The sequence below is a fragment of the Anthonomus grandis genome, chromosome 9, assembly GCF_022605725.1.
Source record: "Anthonomus grandis grandis chromosome 9, icAntGran1.3, whole genome shotgun sequence".
In the NCBI taxonomy this organism is placed as follows: Eukaryota; Metazoa; Arthropoda; class Insecta; order Coleoptera; family Curculionidae; genus Anthonomus; species Anthonomus grandis.
Genome location: NC_065554.1, coordinates 5,370,760 through 5,390,346, shown reverse-complemented (window position 1 = coordinate 5,390,346; position 19,587 = coordinate 5,370,760).

Here is a 19,587-nt window from a genome sequence, read left to right as displayed (position 1 = left end):
CGCAGGCGAGAAAACTGGCTCGGTTCAGAAAAACGGTCTATATTCTTTTTAATAGCTGTAGTAGATTTAACAAACAGATGGAAAAACTGTACTATGGTCATGTTTTTGTTTTGGTCGGTGGCATTGTCGGAAAACAGATATAACACTTTAACTGTTTTAGGAAGAATATTGTTGATATAGTAGAATAAACAAAGATATAACCTCATTTGGTGATTTTTTGACTGGAGTCTCATCATATATGAAAAAACGGGCTTTGTTGGTTTTACATGAATGAATACAGAAGTTTTAAGTCCAACGCTATCGCTTATAAAATACTTCGCTTGATGGAAACTTTGGCAATGGTATATTTTGTTGATAATGAAAAGTTAAAACTTAAACATTTTTGTCTTTCCTATTTAACTTTGTTTTCTCTTTAAGATGGACAAAAAAAGTTAAAGCTTTAGCCTCATGATGAGTTTTTTGCATTTGCAGTTCTTTTCTTTCTTTTTCGTCAATAGTAGTGTCTTTTAACTTATTATGTAGCAAATCACATTTTTTGCATTTGTATGATAGTGGAGATTCAAAACGGTAATTAGCATTTTTATTCAAATTCTAAAATAAAATCGAGCACATTTCTGCCTGCTGTAATGCGACTCGCGTCGTGGAAAGCTTTTAATGTGGGCATCTATTTTTTGAACATAACTTTCTTAAAGCCTATTTGCCCTGCTTTGATATTTACTATGTTGGCTAATGGAAGCTGATACGTTATCTCCAACACGAAAGGATTTTGAGACATTATCCACACGTTTTTTAGATATTTCATGTATTAATGCAAAAGCGCGTCTGCAAACCCCAACAGTTTTTGTGCCTAGTTTAATGCTATATGCGTGCGCGCAGCTTCGATTTTTGCCTTAGCCAGTTTTGGCACAAGGCCGTTGAATATTCTTGGTCATAACTAGCTCTCCTAAATATGTATTCTGAATACTTCTTTCTCCTAGATTATTAAATTTTGACAAAATTACAGCTCTACTTTCTTCAGTTACTTTTTAAAAGCATTTAAACTTATATTTACAATCTGGTCCTGTTTTTTTGCTTCCTTTTTTTTTTCCTTCCAATTTACATAACTCTTTCCCTGTGCAATGGAACTCTTTATGACGTTACGCTTCCAATAGGCTGTATTAACGCTTTTTCTTGTCTTTTTTTAATATTGTGTTACTTCTTCTTCAGCATCACTATTCCTTATTGGCAAAGGATTTTTTGGCTTAGACTTATTTTTTAGATGTCTGGTTTCGGTGGATGAACCTGGAGCGTTGTGACCTGACTTACTTGAACTTTCTGAATCGGTTGGTTCATACAAATCTAAACTCTCGCCAAAAAGGCTAACATTATCATCACTACAAGACTCTAAATCACTCATTTTTGCCCTAAAAACTAACAAACGATACTGTGACATACTACTAAAAAAACGTCGAATTTAACCGGAGCAGCAAAACACTGCCATTCTGCCACGCGCTATACTAATACTGATACAAAAAAAAAACAAAAATAAAGTCGAAATTATACCCATTTGTAGTTACGTCATCCAGTTTAGAAAAAACGTATGGCGTAGATATTTTTGCCAATCAATATTAGGTTAGAAACTTTACCATCGCCTTCAGAAATTAATAGTCTGCTATGTATTTTTATACGTTCAGAAATTAACAAATGATTTGTTTTAGCAGCATATTTTTATATTCGTGTATATACTTTTATTCCCAAAAAATTTTAAAAAATCTTGTAGTATTTATTGTATTATTAACAAACTCAACAATTAACAAATATTATTATAATTAATCATAAATAATGGGACATAAACAACAAGTCCGAAACGGAATTGCACTTCAAATTGAGAATGTGATAGAGCGAGCCGCAGATGCAACAAAATTGAGCACAACAACGATCGCAAATATAAAGAAGAATGGGATAAAATCAGATCAGGATTACGCTGCTCATATATTTTTCAAGCAAAAGACCGCAAAAACCAAATCTACAACATATTTGAAAAGTAGAATTCGGCACGAGTAGTAGACGTAACAAAACCGAGCTTACAAAAATTGTGAATAATGGTATAAAATTATTTTAACTCTTAATATACTTAATAATTAATATAATTAATAATTAACTTTTAATATAATTAATAAGTAATGTTCCATGCACATACGAGTAGTGTATGGAGTTAATTTCCCTCATATTTTCTTAAAGAGAAATTATATGAAACAGATGAAATTATGAAGTTAGAGGGCCCTGACAAGGGCAATAGTTTTTATTCAAAAAAAAATCTAAAAAGATAACCAGATAATTTTTACCTTTACTGTTTTTTCTTGAATCCGTGTGCTTGGGGTCATCTTGCCAGCTACTACGAAATGATCCCTTGCTAAAAATCCACGTCTCGTCAATGAAAACTGGAGTAAAACCTTCCGGACCTACATTTCTATTTTTGTTATACTCACTTAAAAAATTGATTCTTTTATGAACAATATTTGGCAAGTCCATCAAATATTTTCTGTTATTTGATTTTTTCCACTTGAAGCCTATACTATTGATCCATCTTCTTAAGGAGTCAATGGAAAACTCAAAATATTCAATTTCTTCCCTGAACTTCTCTTTTATTGTTGCCAATATTACATATTCTTTTCTGGCGTACATAGAATAAATTGTGTCCCGAATTCTATGTTTCAAATATGTTGTAATTTTGGTTTTTGCTGTCTTTTGCTTGGAAGATATACGGGCTGCGTAATCCTGATCTGATTTTATCCCATTCTTCTTTATATTTGCGATCGTTGTTGTGCTCAATTTTGTTGCATCTGCGGCTCGCTGTATCATATTCTCAATTTGAAGTGCAATTCCGTTTCGGACTTGTTCCTTTTCCAGTTGAAAAAAAGCCAATATATTTAAAATCATCAGCTGCGATTGTTCATTATACCTATTATATCTTTTTTTAGGCATTATCTAACACTTTTCGAAAAACTTTCAAGAACAAGTTGACAGACCAATATTTTTAATTGACAGTGACGGATATTTCACATAACCTAGTATATAAAAGATGAATAATCATCAGACACCAATTTTTTTCAAAAGTTTGTGGTCGCCGCTGTTTGGAATATGCTAAACAAAGATAAACAAAAATGACGTCATTACAAATGGGTATAATTTCGACTTTATCGTCTTTGTTTGCAATGGAAATGATAATGCAAAAAGGAGGCAACTCAGGAGCTGCAACTTTCTTGCACCAAACGAAAATGGGGGCAGCTCCCAAAACTCGTATAACTTTTCTAATAACAGTTGAATTTGCCTACTTTTTGCACCAATCGGTGCTGTCTTTTTTGCTTAAATTTAACCATGTATAAGATAAAAATCGGCCGAAATTGGAGCTGCCCCTCTTTTGCTGCAAGGTCCTCAATTAGTAAACAACAACTTTGTTTCAGTTTAACATGTGCACAGAGACAAAGGGATTCGCTGTTGTCAAGTTAACACACATTTTCAAAAGAGAAAATTTTCAGCTATATATCAACAAGGTTAATTTAACTTAATGGTGCTGAATTTTGGATCAAAAATAAACAGTAGAAATAGATATATCTTATTCTAAGCGCAAAAATAAACTCTTCAAAGTAAAAAAAAAATTAACATTTTTTTTCCTAAAACCGTTTCTAAAAAGTTTAGATTGGCAACACTGCAAGCAAAAATTAATGTCATCTTGATAAACGGCTTTGTGTTTATATTCGGCATTTGTGAATTTTTGCGTTTTTTTTATTTAGTTTTTGGTTGAAAAAGGAAAAAGGTCTCATTTGAGTGTTTTTGTAAACTGTTACGATGGTAAAAACTTGTGCTGTTTGTGCCGTACTATAAAACATATAACGAGTTCATAGCCGATAATATTGTTTATAATTTAAATATTAGACTATTATTAATAAATATTTATCATGTAAATATTTCTTGACGACGTCACTGGTGTGTCGGTGGAATCAACAATGCGATCAAGCAGCGTTGCTATGTTCTTGCTTTTATTTCTAATATAGGTTATCTGCATTGATTTAACTTTGAATATGTACTTCTCTATAGAGTACCTTATCATATTTTATTGAAAAGGAACAGTAGTATTGTTTTGTGCTTGTCAAAATAAGTGACAAATTTTAATGATATTATAAATAATATTTTGCCATTTCTATATAAGCATTTGGCACCATTGTATCAGAGATGTTGCAAGCAAGCAAACTGCCTATAGTTCCACAGCAATGCTAATTCCAGCCTTTCAAGATAGAGAATATATGACACCATCATCAGAACAATTTTGTATACAGGACGAAAATATAAATATAGACATTGAAATTATAAAGCAAGCATTAAGAACCATGTAAAACAATAAGGCATGTAATCCAAAGTATATACCGGCAGAGCTACTAAACAAGGGAACACCAAAACTAATCAATTTTCTCAAAGAGTTACTTACTATTTACATAAATTGAGAGAAAAATCCACTAAGCTGAATAGAAGCCTCTATTACACCTATACATAAAAAGGGCACGAGAGACCAGCGCGGGAACTACATATGTATTTCAGTAACATGTACTTTCAGCGAATTACATGAAGAAATTCCTAAAATAATAATAGAAGGAAAATATGAACCACATGAAATAGAAGAACAAGCAGGCTTTCCAACTGAAAGATCATCGACCACATTTTTATTGTCATAAAACCCAATGAGAAAAAAATTGCAACAAATCAAAAAATCCTTTTACTTGTTGACCTTACAAAAGCCTATGATATAGTCGCAATAAAAAAAAAATGTCGGTACATTCTAAAAATACCCCAATTAATAATACGGCAATAGCTTTAGTAAAACAACTGTACAAGCGGGCAAAATCAAAAGTAAAAATGGGAAACAATTTCTCCGAAGCATTTTTGATAACAAAAGCATTGCGTCAGGGTTGCTCTCTCTCCCCTCTGCTATTTAAAATATACAGGGTGTTTGATAAATAATGATAAATAATTTAACAGCTGATTTCTTTTAAAAAAAGAATGAGGTTAAGTTACATTTTTTTAGTCCGAAAGTTATTAAAGACAAATAAACCAAGAAATAGGGTGATAAATTTAATTTTCATTTTTGGCTATAAATTTAGCATTTGTTCTTCGTTTTTAACAATATTTGAAAAATAGTTCTTTTTATATAGCAAATTTTAAAATTAATCTTTTTTTTAATTATGTTAAAGAAGGCACCACCAGCGACATTTTAATTTTTTTAAACTCATTAACTTTTTTAGGCAATACTAAAAAGCAGTTGGAAAACTAGACTAGAAAAAATAATATCGAATTAGACAAACTATGGAAGAACAGACAACAATAATGCATGTCGAGCGAATGGCCGAAGGAAGATTCCCAAATATACTGAACTGGGTGTTAACTGCGACGAGAAAGAGAGGAAGACCAAATAAAATTCATCAACAAATAAAAATCATCTTGGATAGTAGGCATCCAAAAAGCAATGTTGAAGAGTGAGAAAAACTAATAATTAAAAAATTGGAAATTGGAACGACAAAAGAAGGATGAACATGGAAACGGGAAAGCGTAGAATGCTATAAAACCAGATATAGCACAAAAATATGTAACAAAGCAGAATATGGAAACAGTAAAGTTTAATAAGCAAAATAATAAATAGCAAGTAGTTTTACTCTTCAACCAAAAAAGCTTATTTGCGGATATACACCTAATGTTTTTTATGATGTTCTTTACCACTCCTGACAGCTTGAAAGTTTCTTTTGACATAGCTTTGGACTGTGTTAAAAAAAATAAGTAATTTTACGAAAAGATTAATCAAGACTTATGTATAAAACCTGTTAATTCTTATTAAATAGAGTTTAGTCAAGTTCAGAGAAAGAAGCAACTATTAAGCCTTTTTTTTAATTTTTTCTATTAATACGCGAATAAGTCTATTTTCTACTTGTTCTCAATAATTGAACGCATGAGATATTATTTTTTAAATTGATATTTAGCTTAGTGACGTAATATTTTACAAAACAAATAACTAAAAAGAAACAAATATTTTTTATTCGAACTCCTCAAAACTTGGCAAAAACTTTTTTAAAAGGGAAAAAATTACCATAATATATTATTAATTATATATATTTAGTAGAAAAATCGTTTGTGATCTACTCGAAATGAATCTCAAAACAGCCTTTTAATATTTACAAACACAATAGTTAAATTATTAGGTAAAAAATAGCAGACATAGAAAAGATGCACATTTGATACTATACATAACACACCACCACATACTCATAAATAAATATCGATTATTTACAAAGTACCCTATTTAAATATTTTTTTTTATACTCATCTTAATGTGGATTAAGGTTATGTATATATATCTTTATTTTTATTATTAAAAGTATGATATTTTCAGGTAAGACCACATCAGACAGGCCCTAACATTAAAAACCCAAAAGTATTTATATTATTACGAAAAATGTAATTTTGTTTAATTCGTTGAAGATATTAATAATTTAGATTATAATGTAAAAAAAAAACTGGCACGACTGCATAACTTTTTTGGATATGATTAACTTATTATAATATAATAATTTGCCAGGATTTTAAAGTCTCCTTTTGATTTAATTGCTTTTTTAGATTATTTGGTTTATATCTGCATAGCAAATAAACGTTGCAAGTCTCATATCTCTTTATAAAAACCGCTCTTATCTGCAATAAATTTTCCGTAATATTTAGTTTTTAAAACGATAACACTTTCTTGGCTTGAATACATTATTAACAGGTTAATAATTAAGTATAACTTACAGGTTCATTCACAAGTCGATTCCCACACTAAAAGGTGCATATAAGTAAGTGGAGTGCCCGGCCCTGGTCGGTTGCCTTTTTATGTAAATCCGTGTTTGCAGCGGCAGCTTGGTTAGTGCAGACTCTGTAAAAGCAGCAGGGCTTGTTAGTTACCTACACGTTTACTTAAATATTTACATTACCAAAACTGAAATGAGAAATGCTACGCTGTTTGTTTTGGTGCGACTTATTTAGGTAAATGACTGCCAGACGTTTCATTCAAGATTTCTTTTCTATACAAAAAGTGTCACTTTGCTTGTTCTACCTAGTTATATAGTTAAAATATTAATAATTTGATATAGTTAAGTGAAATTTATTCAAAATGAAGTAAAAAGAATTTGAGATTTGTCATATTCTTGTCTTGAATTCTCGTAATATAAAAAATTATTCTTATGCATGGTATTAATTGTCACATATTATAATTACTCTATAATAAATAACATTTGCTCAAGTAGAAATGTAAACTCTATTTAGTATTAAATTTTAAACTATAACAAAATGGTTCATTAAAAATATATTTTTGCAGCACTTCTTGTATATATTGTAATTATGTTGATACATGATATAATAATAATAATAATAATAATAAAAAAAAGTTTATATTTCCTCATAAGATATTACATATGCTTACTCATAGATATAAATAAGTTTACAATATAAATACAAAGAAAAAAAAATCCATTAGTGTGTATTAATTCAGCATGTAACTGTAAAGAGGAAATAAAGGTCATGTTTCAGCTACCCTCAGAAGAAGGAGCTGTTAGGACCTTGAATATTACACTTACAATTTTAAAAAAAAAGTCGCGAACCGCACTATAAATTGTACGAATAGCATGCATACCCTACATCCATAACTAACCGAAAAGAAAAGGAATCTAAATTATCCTAGCTTACTTATTATTTACTAATAGGAGGCAGGAAAGGAGGAACGAGGGGGGCAGGTATATTAACTATATTTCTGTTGCAGACTCTTATAGTAGAGAAAAATATACATATAAAAATTTATATTTCCAAACGCGCGCCAGATCCAAACACGGAATCCCGACACAAAAGAGAGCAGAACCAGGGCGACTGATTCACCAGAGGTGTCAGTATTAACAAGAAATAACATAAATTATTCAATGCATTAAATATTATTTTGTTTAAATGCAAGAACCATTTTTATTGATTTTTTAAAAGCCGATGTAGATTTAGAAAAATCCCAAATTTTGTATTTATTAATTTTGGACACAATATTGTAAGAAAATTACAATATAGACAAAAGGTCATGTCTGCGAATATTTATATTGTGAACGTCAGTACTGATTTTTGAGCTTATTATAGAAATATGGTGGTGCGTTAAATTTCATTATTTTATAAAAAAAATATATAAAGTGCAACTCTCGGCGATTTAACATATTAAGCCATTTAAGATCAACTAATTTATGTGATACCCTTTCCCTACGTCTAATTCCACAAATAAACCTTATGCACGAGTTCTGTAATTTTTTTAATTCTTGCAGAGTTAGCGCAGTCTAAAAATGGTCCATATACTGTATCTGCATAATTAAAATGGGATAGAATTAATGAGTCGCATAAAATTTTTTTTGTTTCTTTTGACAAATAAGATCTATGCTTGTAAAGTTTTTTAAGCATTAAAAATCCTTTCTTAAGACAACTTGTAATGTGATCTGTGAACTTTAGCTTGACGTCTATGATTAGGCCTAGAGTTTTAGTTGAGACATGAAAAGGGATAAGTTCTCCATTAAAAATTAGCTGGACGTAATCCAAAACCGCCCTTCTGCTATTATCACCACAAAATAACATTGCCACGCTCTTGACTGGATTCAATTTAAGAGAATGATCTATCGAGACTCTATTTACTAGAGCAAGGTCAGCATTCAAACAAAAATTAGCTCTTTCAATATTACTAGCATTAAATAACAAATATAATTGTGTCTCGTTGGCGTAGAGGTGGTATTTACAGATTTGCAATTTAGCCATAAAAGCCGACGTAAAAATGCTATACAACAAAGGACCCAGAATGCTACCCTGTAGGACGCCAGACCTTACTATTGCCACCCTAGACTTATCTTCTCCAATTAAAACTCGTTGTATTCTATCACTTAAAAAAGATAAAATTAATTTAGTAGCTGTAGTATCAAAACCAAAATAATGTAAAATATTAATCAAAAGTTCGTGATTTAGCATATCAAATGCTTAAGAGTAATCAAGAATTATTAAAATCATTGCATTACGATTTTTGAAAGGGCTGGTAAAATTGAAATTGATCTAAGTTCGCCATAATTTAAGGGATTATTTTTTTTAGGAAGTGGCAAAATAAAAGCGGACTTCCAAGATTTTGGAAAGTACGAGTTTAACAAACAACTATTTATAATATGGGTAATAAATGGTATTATAAATGGACAAAAAAGAATTATTAATGTTGTGTTTAAATTGTCAGGCCCAAACGCCCTAGATTTAAGTTTAATAATTAAATTTGATACTAAATTTTCATCCACTGGTGTAAAAGAAAATAATGGTGGAAACTTCTGATTAGATTTATAGAAATTGAAGGTTTCGTTTGTCGGAGGAGTAATATTAGAAGTTAAATGACTGAACCAGTCGTTAAGTTCATCGACTTTTTTTAGATATTCGGGAATTTGTCTAGATTTGTAATTTATTATATTCAATTTATAAAGCTCCTTCCATTTGTCTCGAGTAGTGCAGTTTTGAAATTTGTTATTTAAATAAGCCTTTTTTTCATTACGTACGGCGGTAGTGGTAAAATTTCTTATCTGCTTATAATAGTTCCAATGTTCCAAATTTCTTGTTTTTCGAAAGCGCATTAAAGCCCGATTTCTGTGTTGCTTCATTATTTTTATATTATTAATCCTAGGACAGCAAGGTCTATTTTTACAAGTTTTACGGTCTATTTTTCAATTATTTTAACAGTAAGAGGTGCGTGAATATCTAGTATATTAAGCATATGATTAGTAAGGATAGACACTTTTTCATCAATATCCTCAGTATCATAAATTTGATGCCAGGGTGCACCTTCTAGATCAATCTGAAAATTACCAAAGTTAATTCGTGTCAAAGGTCTGTAAGAAAACGTATTGTTTTCCTTATTTAATTTATTTAGTTGTAGATTACAGTATGTTACAAAATGATCCGATGTATGTATATTTATAATACCAGAGTCAACTAAATTATCCGAATTATAGCATATTAGATCGAGGAGAGTTAACGAACCATTAGAGACTCTCGTTGGTTCAGAAATATACTGTTTTAAATCAAGATCAAGAATCCCATTTAAGTCATCAACCCTACTCGACTCCAACTTAAGCATGTCTATGTTAAAGTCCCCAAAACATAAAATTTTATCACATAATGTGTTAAGATTTATTAAAGTGTCTTCAAACATTGACAAAAATTCACTATAATTTTCCCTTGGCGGCTTATAAATAACTCACTTATTTCATTCTCAATCTTTACTTTAACCCATAAATGCTCGATTGCATCAGCACACTCGCGGTATATAATTGAGTAATTTAATGTGTTGTGGATATATAAACCAACCCCACCACCTCTAGGGTGTCGATCTTGCCTTTTAAAGTTGTAGTTTTTAATAAAAGTAGCCTGATCGTTAATACCCTGAAACAACCAGCTCTCCGTTATGCCAATAACACCGTAGCCCTGGCCCGCCACATGATTCTTAAGAATATCAAAGTTATTAAGAAGTGATCTGACATTAACATAAGCACACAACATAAAATCAACAAATTATAATATAAGTTATAAGGGGGTGGTAAGAAAAGGAACGGATGGGATATATAATATTAAAACAAAGGAAAGCTTCCTAGGAGAAAAAAATAATCTAAAACCACTGTAGTGTAGTAAACGTTGATCCTACTAAAGTGCATCAAAACCAAACACTGACCAATCACATTAAACAAAACAATATCCAAATAATCTCTAGCCGAATATATATTTTTCACAATTCTAGTTATTTTAATTAAGGCTTTTATATAAAACATTACATTTATGTTTATTTAGTTAAATACAAAAATAAGTTTGTAGTAACAGAAAAAAAGAAGAAAAACTTTGTTATTTGCTAACATTACAAAATGAGAAAAAATCCTAAGGGTTTAGTAATAGAGCAATAAATGACAGATAAATCAGTAGGTGAATTTTTTTAAAATAACAAACGAAGGTAGAATAATAAAACTTATTTACTTAATAAAACCCTGTTTATGGTTAATTTATGTCAACTTACTTAACTATTATCAGCTAAGCATAATACGCAATGCTACTATTATCAATAAAAATAAAAATTTACAAAACTCAGGTATTAACTACTTCTGCGAATGAACCCAATAGAAAAAAAAACATAAAAATAAAAAAAAGATATAATATATGAATAAAACATAAAAGTCACCTACTTGCATTGTTCACTTATTGTTATTAGGTCTCCTTCGTCATCAACCCTATGTACTTGACCATGCACTTTTGTCCCCAAACTTAGAAACAGCCGCACTTTGTTCAGTGTGTCACTAAGTGTCAGTCTTGCCTTAGTTAAATCTTCTTTCACTACAACTCTCGAGTTTTTTAAACATTTTCGCTGTTTTAAGATTTGCAGCCGTTTGTTAATATCGCGGAATAAGACTAGTACTGCCGGCGGCTGATCCTCTCGCGATCGATTTTTGGCAAAAACTCGGTAGGAATTTTTTATGTCGGACGGAGCAATGTTTATATTCATTTTGTGAGTAAAGGAATTAGAAACTTGCGTGTTAATATTTTCGCCTTCTGTGTACTGAAATCCAAATATTCGGATGTTTTTATTGCGAGAAAACTGTTCCTGGTCATCAAGTGCCTTGCGCAGGCGATTGTTTTCTTTTTTTATTTCGGAGACTTCATCATTAAGGGCAGAAATATTTTCCTTAATTTCTTTAAATTTGTCATTAAACATATCTCACAATCAACAGTTTCAACGACTGTTCGAAAGATAGTCTTTCGAAAATTGTCGCTAAGCTTCTTGTTTAATATTTCTGTAATTAAACACCTTAGTTGATCCAGTTCCGCCTTCTTCAACACCATCTTGACAAATGTCAGTTTAGAACGTTTATTAGTTTTAGTTTAAATTGCTTTTTCTATGTTATTATCGCACTATTGGGGCAAACTGTAGAAGCACTTACTGCTGTTCAACATTAGTCATTCACAGAACATGTAAAACTCTTATATTTATTACTACAAACTGATAAATTTAGTAAAAAATGTACGGCCAGTGCTTTGCAGGTACGCTACTCTATCAGCGCCATCTTAACTCCCGATACAAAATTCGATACAGATATGGCTGGGGATAAAATAATACTTTTTATTCTTTTAAATTTTTAGATAACCATATTATAGGTTTTATTTATAATAATAATAATAACTTTTATTGCCAACAAAATGATATTATAATCACAAAGCAACGTCTAATACAGTGCATCATTTTGATGCTTATGAGAAAAAAAAATAAGTTTCATAAAATATACCCACATAATGTAAAAAGCTAAATTTACAAGTAACATTACTAAGTAAAATAATCAGATATGACAACACATTTAAAATAAACAATTGATTTATCAAAGATATATAGATATAAAATATTATACATAAACATTGATGGAGTGTGTTTCAAAAGTTTACCACATATTTAAATCATAAAAACAGTTTTCATGGAGATATTTTATTGTTTCTTCCCTAAACACTTTGATACTGCCTATTTTTCTAATACGTCCTGGAAGAGATCGATATGCTTTGATAGCTCTAAGCTGAGGACCCTTTTCAAAAAAAGTTGAGTTATATAGAGATATACGAAGGTCACTCAAATCTCTAGTAATAATTGACATTTGTTTTCTATAATGTTGTTCATTTCTTTAAAAAAGATAAGATTTTTTCTTAAGAAATAAGACCAATGTCAAAAAATATAACGATGGTGAAGTTAAAACCCCCAATCTCAAGAAGTATGGTCTGCAGTTAGTTCTGTGTGAAAGACCAAAAATGCACTGGATTAAAAAACAGAAACAGTCTCACTCAAGGATCCCCAAAATATAACCCCATAATTTGAAATAAATTGAATACGGGATATATAATATAATAATAATAAGTATTTTTATTTAAATCCAAAAAAAACAAATACATACATATATACATAGTTAATCATACATAGAAAATTATAGCAAAGTCTAGCCCTAGGGCTACTCCTACATTAAAAATAGATAGCATAATAGAAGAATAAAGATACAAAAAGGGGTATATTGCCGGAATTAAATGTTAAAGTTCCTTGCACAGGTAAAGGGAAGGGGGCGTGCAGCAAACTCAGAATAAAAATGCATAGATCATCGGTGCAATAAAACATGATTTTTCAAGTTGAAGACTTTGATGAGATTAAACATATTTAGTTATATTTGCGCTTGAAAGAGGAAAGAACGAGATTTAAATTTGAATTTATTAATATTAAGAATTTTAAAGTGGTTAGGAATATGGTTGTAGAGTTTAATAGCATGACGTTTTAAATAGAGCAGTTTTAAATTTGGGCATAGTAAGTGATTCTTTGCTTCTTATATTTAAGTGATGAACTTTGTTTCTTGAAATAAATTTACTCTTGAGTTTTTTTATAGAAGAGGTTTTAGAAGTGCCGGTGCTAATTTTATGAACAAAATTGGCAACAAGATGAAAATTCCATCTGTTTGACATATTCAGCCAGTTTGTTTCTGATATTTTATACGATATGTGGTCTCCCTTTTTAATGCCATATATTAACCTGCAACAAGAGTTTTGTATTTTCTGAATTCTTTGTTATTCTAATAACCGCAAACAAGGCGTATATATAAAATCGCAGTAAGCATAATGACTAAGAACAAGAGATTCATAGAGTAGCTTTTTTAATTTAAAATTAAGTGAGTGTCTCTGAATTTTGTTCAACTGTTTGACATGTTTGCTAAAACGAAGATCTTCGTCCATATGTAAACCTACATTTCTCCTGGAAGCTACGAAAGGAAGTATGACCCCTCCTAGGTTAATATTTACATTATTTTTGACAACCATTTATTTTTTTTTTACTTGCAAAACATAGAAGCTTGGATTTATTGAAGTAAGAGACCTAATGGTTTCGTGAAGTCGTGATTAACACGCTGTGTTGCATCAGCAAAGTTGGTGGCATCAAAGTTATATACCAGTTGCGTATTGTCAGCAAAGGCGTTAGCTCTACAGAAATTAGTAGAACGAAGAATATTAGCGGTGTATATTATAAAAAGTCAAGGAGATAAAATAGAGCTTTGAGAAACACTGGAATAAATACTTAGGGTCTGAGAAGAAGTTCCATTACAATGGACAAAGTAACATACATGATATTTTCCGAAATCTATTATTAAAAAAAGATTAGATAATATTTAAAGAAGCATCTGATCACCCATTATAATGCAGTTTGGAACACAAGAGTGCGTGGTCCAGGGTATCAAAAGCCTTATAATAATCTAATAATATTAAGAGACTAGCCAGGCCTTTATCATTAGACTCCAAAATATTATCAGTTACAGACACAAGCACTATTGCTCTATTTGACCCTTTTAAAAAGCCACATTGGTTTCCAGGTATTATGTGACTATCGATTACAAAACTGTATAATTGGTTGTATAAAATCTTTTTATAAATTTTAGATAGTACTGGCAATATGCTAATTATGCGCAGATCGGACAAGGAAGTTATATTAGCAATTTTAGCTAAAGGTTTACCAATAGCGGTCTTCCAAGAAAAATGAAAATATTGCCTTTTGATACAACAATTAATTATGTATAATATACATATAAGTGTCGACTAAAGGGCTGCATAGTTTTAGCATAGAATCAGAAATATCATTAGTTCCTCATGAATTGGTTTTTATTGCATAAATAGCATTATGAATTTCCTCAATAGTAGAAAGTAAAAAATTAAAAGATAAATTTTCGTTAAATGTAGTGCTGTTATAAAAGTCGATTCTTTCTTTTCCTTTAGTAAAAATATTTTGTAAGAACGATCCAAAAAAATTATTAATGGAATCAGGGTTAGATAAATATGGTGGTAAATTATAATGTTGTTTGGTCTTAGTATTCATATTAGAAAGAGTCTTCCACATTTTGGCTGGATTGTTTTGCGAACATAGATATTCAATATACTGTTTTTTGATTCTCTGACCACCCTAACTAAGTAATTGCGGCACTGTTTATATCTTATACGATCATCGTTTGAGCGACTTTGTTAAAATTTGCGCAACGTTGCGTTGCGTCGTTTTTGTGCTGCGACTAGCTCATTATTCAGCCAGGGGGCTGTTTTTTTTTGAAACTCGAATATTTATTAGTGGAGCATAAATATCAAAAATATTTAACAGAGTTTTATTAAATATTTTAATTTTTTTGTCTTAGTTTGAAGAATTTTAAACCAGTTGGCTGAATGCAAGTCATGCTGAAAGGCTTCGTAGTTTTAAATTCGTAAATTTTTATAACATCTATATGTGATAAATTTTGCTGGAGGTTTAGGAGAATTTAGTTTGTATTCGACAAAAAAACTAACTCATGGTCAGACAAATTATCTGTTGATAATGTTCCACAAGAAGCGACATAATCAGGTTCGCTCACAAAAACTGGGTCAATAAGGGTGCTAGTATGTTCAGTTATTCTTGCTGGTTTGTTAAATATTTGGGTTAAAGAATATGATTCAAAGAATTCATTTGAAGGGTTATTAAGGTTAAAGAAGTTTATGTTTAAGTCACCCATGATAATGACGTGATCAAAGCTAGGACAGATATAAGATAAAATGGAGACAAATTCGGTAATTAGAATATTTATATTAATATTCGGAGCTTTATAAAATGTATCTACAGCTAGTGAAGATCTACCTATTGTTAATTGCAGAAATAGATATTCAAGTAAGGGGTTAATTTAAAAATCAAATTCTAAGACTTTTGCAGATATAGAAGGTCTTATATAGGCACACACACTACCCCCTTGAGAAAGTTTTAGATCTTTTCTAAACAATTTATATACCGGGATTTTGAATAATATACTGGGAATGTCATCAATAATCCAGGTCTCAGTAAGAAGAAAAATGTCCTATTCGTTATTGTTTACTAATATTTTAAGGTCGTTAAAAGTAGGCACCAATGATCTTATGTTAAGGTAAGCACATTTCATTATTAAAATAGCTTTTTATTTTTTACTAATAAAGGCAGAAAACAATATACATGGTAAGTAAATAAATATTCCGCGGCTTTACATGGCCACAAATCCCCTAAGTATAAAATGAAAAATACAAAAAGCTAGTACTAATATTTAAATAAAACCAAGAATTAGTATATCTAGGAAAATTGCTTGACAAATAAACTCGCGAAAACATCTTGTCGGACTTGCATTGTCTTATTTATTTAATGTAACACGACGTTTCGGTTGGAGATACTTACCAACCGAAACGTCGTGTTACATTAAATAAATAAGACAATGCAAGTCCGACAAGATGTTTTCACTGTACCATTGTCTACCACCTTCAAAAACAAATAAACTCGCTATGTAGAAAGATTATACTAGTACCTAATGCCCAGACCCGTGTGCAAGGAAGGTTATCAAGCCACCGGCAAAGAAAAAAAAATAGCCGAGCAAAGCACCTAGATTTCTGATACAAAGTAAAATACCGGACAAGCGTTTACTACCGTTTGAAATAAGATTTTACCATAATAATTTATGTAGAATCGTTTTTTAAAGTACAAATCAGAAAAGAGAATTCCTAAGAACTATAAGAATTAAATCATTTTCCAGTATTACATAACATAAAAAATACAAAATATAATAAGAACCAAACATTACATTTCCTTAATGATAAATCCCGATTAAGTGGAAGTAAAGCGTAATCCACTCATAAGGTGAGAGAAAAAAACTACTTTCAAAAACTAACCTTGATACCTTGATAAGTAGTAAAATACGAGTATCAGGATCCAGGAAACCAAAAGATTTCACAGGATTCACATACACAATAGCACAACTCTGGATACACAGATGTTATGATTGTTACAGACGACTTCTAACTGTCATTCCTAGCAAGCTTTTCCAAGTCCTTGTCATCATGGATCTTTTTTCTGCCCCGTTCCGTGGAGGAATATATAAGACTGTTATAAGTCCAGGCAGAATTTTTGTAAATTTGCCTCACTTTGTGAAACAACGATAACCGCTCGCTTGATAAGTATTCAGTAATTAAGTATTTGGTACCGTTTAGCCTTTTTTTATTAAAAAATACGGCGTCGCGTATCGCGCGAGAACAAACCGCACAACAATGGACTGCGGTTGGGTACTGTTTGGGTTTGACGAACCTGATTTTTTCCTTAAGCGATATCAATAGTTCATATCATTCCTTGTAATATTTATTTTTAGTCGGTCGCTGAGGAATTTTGCTACTGTTGGGTACAAGGTTTTTGGATATTCATGGGAGACTCCGTGGATAATTAATGAATCCCTCTTGGATTTATCTTCGATATCCGTTAACCTGAGCCGAAAAACCATTGCCTCTTCCTTGATGCTCTGGATGAAGTTCGTCCAGTCGTGCAATAAATTCAATTTTGGCGTCCCCCGTTGTATTTGCTATAGTTTGGGCACTCTTAAAGGTTGAAAATTCTTCACGCAAAGTGTTGTGCAGCTTTTAATTGATTAGTCGTGCGCTGAGGTCCTTTATGGTCATATTTTTATTCGACATTTCGGATTAGGCACAAAATACTACACCCTTCAATATCACTAGATACACGAATAATAATAAGAGAGTTTTAGATTAACGGTTGCATTCGAATGTTTTAATACATGAGTCAGTGAAACCTATGACTTAAGGGTTTTTACTTAATTCCCTCGAAATATTCTAATTTCGACGGAGTTAGCCCACAAACGTTTTTAGTTATTAACCCTTTTATTTCTTATTATTTTGGTACTAATAGGTATCAGAACAAAAACATTTAACATATGTAGAAATAAAAATAATATCGATATTGGGTCTCCAGCTCTATCGATTTTGATGTTCGAGACCAACCTCCGCGCATCGGACACTCGCATTGCGTAGGCTACTCATTTATTATTGGTAAGATTTGTTAATAAAGTGTTATTCACATGTATGAAGCTTGTATGGCGATAATCGGAATCGTATGTCGGCCATATTGCTTGGCAAAATTGACAGGTAGCTAACAGACATTTGGTGACATTGACTGATAGAACATCATTTGTCATTGTCATACCATTTGAGTTTGTTTTTCATTTCAATGAATGTAAGCATGGGTTGAGTTTGCTATTTGCTTTAAGGATGTGATTTTAAATTCATTACTAAAAATTTCTCTTTCAATATTGGGAGTAATGTTTTAATTGATTTGCAGCAAGCAATTTCAGGTTTCTGGTAAGAAAATCTGACTTTATTTATTACTATTATGTTTTTGTATTGTCAATCTTTAATAAAAATCAAATTCACTTGATTTCAATGAAGACGTTTCACTTTTCAAGTATTTAATTTTTAACTTGATTGTTATAAATACATATTACAAAATTTCTGGCCTCTAATTTTCAATTTAATAATTAAAAATTGATTTAAAATTTTCCTAAAAATTTCCTTGATGTAAGAGTATGTATATTTTAAATGGTTCTGAGAAACATAGTAATAAAAGATGTTCTTAATTTCCTTCAGTTCCTATTACAAGAAAAACATGGAGAGCAATATGCAATGTAAATTTTATTAAGACTTTGAGGTATAGAATTTCATCTGATCAGTTCTCTCCACAAATTTTAATAATGGTGATACTGCTGGCTTTACACTGCAATACATCTGTCTAGTCTTTTTTTGACATGAATCATTTAGTAAATTGATTTATAAGGTTTGCACTGCCTATTTTTTAATTTTATTTCATGCTCATATTATACCACTGACTGTGTGCACTGAGACGAGATATAGGTATAGCAACTAAGAGACCTGAACACCCGGAATGGACCAGAATTAATGTTTTTCTTACAACTTGTGTTTTTTTAAGAGTTTCTTTTTATTTCATGTAAACATCTGTCCTTGAATTAAGTTTTTATTAATATTACAGTTTCAAGATATGTTGTTAGTATTATAAGAGACCAACAAATATATACTATGTAAGTGATATATGTTTGAAAATAGAAATAACTTTTTAGTATAAACATATATCACTTACGTAGTATATATTTGTTGGTCTCTTATAATACTAACAACATATCTTGAAACTATATTATTAATAAAAACTTAATTAAAGGACAGATGTTGTTTTCATTTTCAACTCTTTGAAAGTGAAAACAACTTATAAAGAGTTTATTTTGTTTTGTAGATGGATATATTGTTTCTTTCGATAATACTCTGCTATAGAATTTTTAATTAATTTTAAAAATTATATATAAATTATAGCTTAAATAATTTTAAAATCTGTTTAATTTTTCTTTAGGAAACACATACAAGTACATATTAAATAAGGATAATTCATCCTCTGTTGAATCTGTGTTAATAAAATGAGGATATTATTAACCTAATAAGAATGCCTTTAGATGTATGATGAGAAATTATCACAAAAATGTTCACAGCCTTTTCTAATCTGTTTAAAGTTAGGGTAGTTCAGGGCTAACAAAATTCTTTTAAACATTTTTAGATTAATTCTAATTTATATAATTTCCTTTATAATAAGTTTAATTATTTTAAGTAATTTTCTTT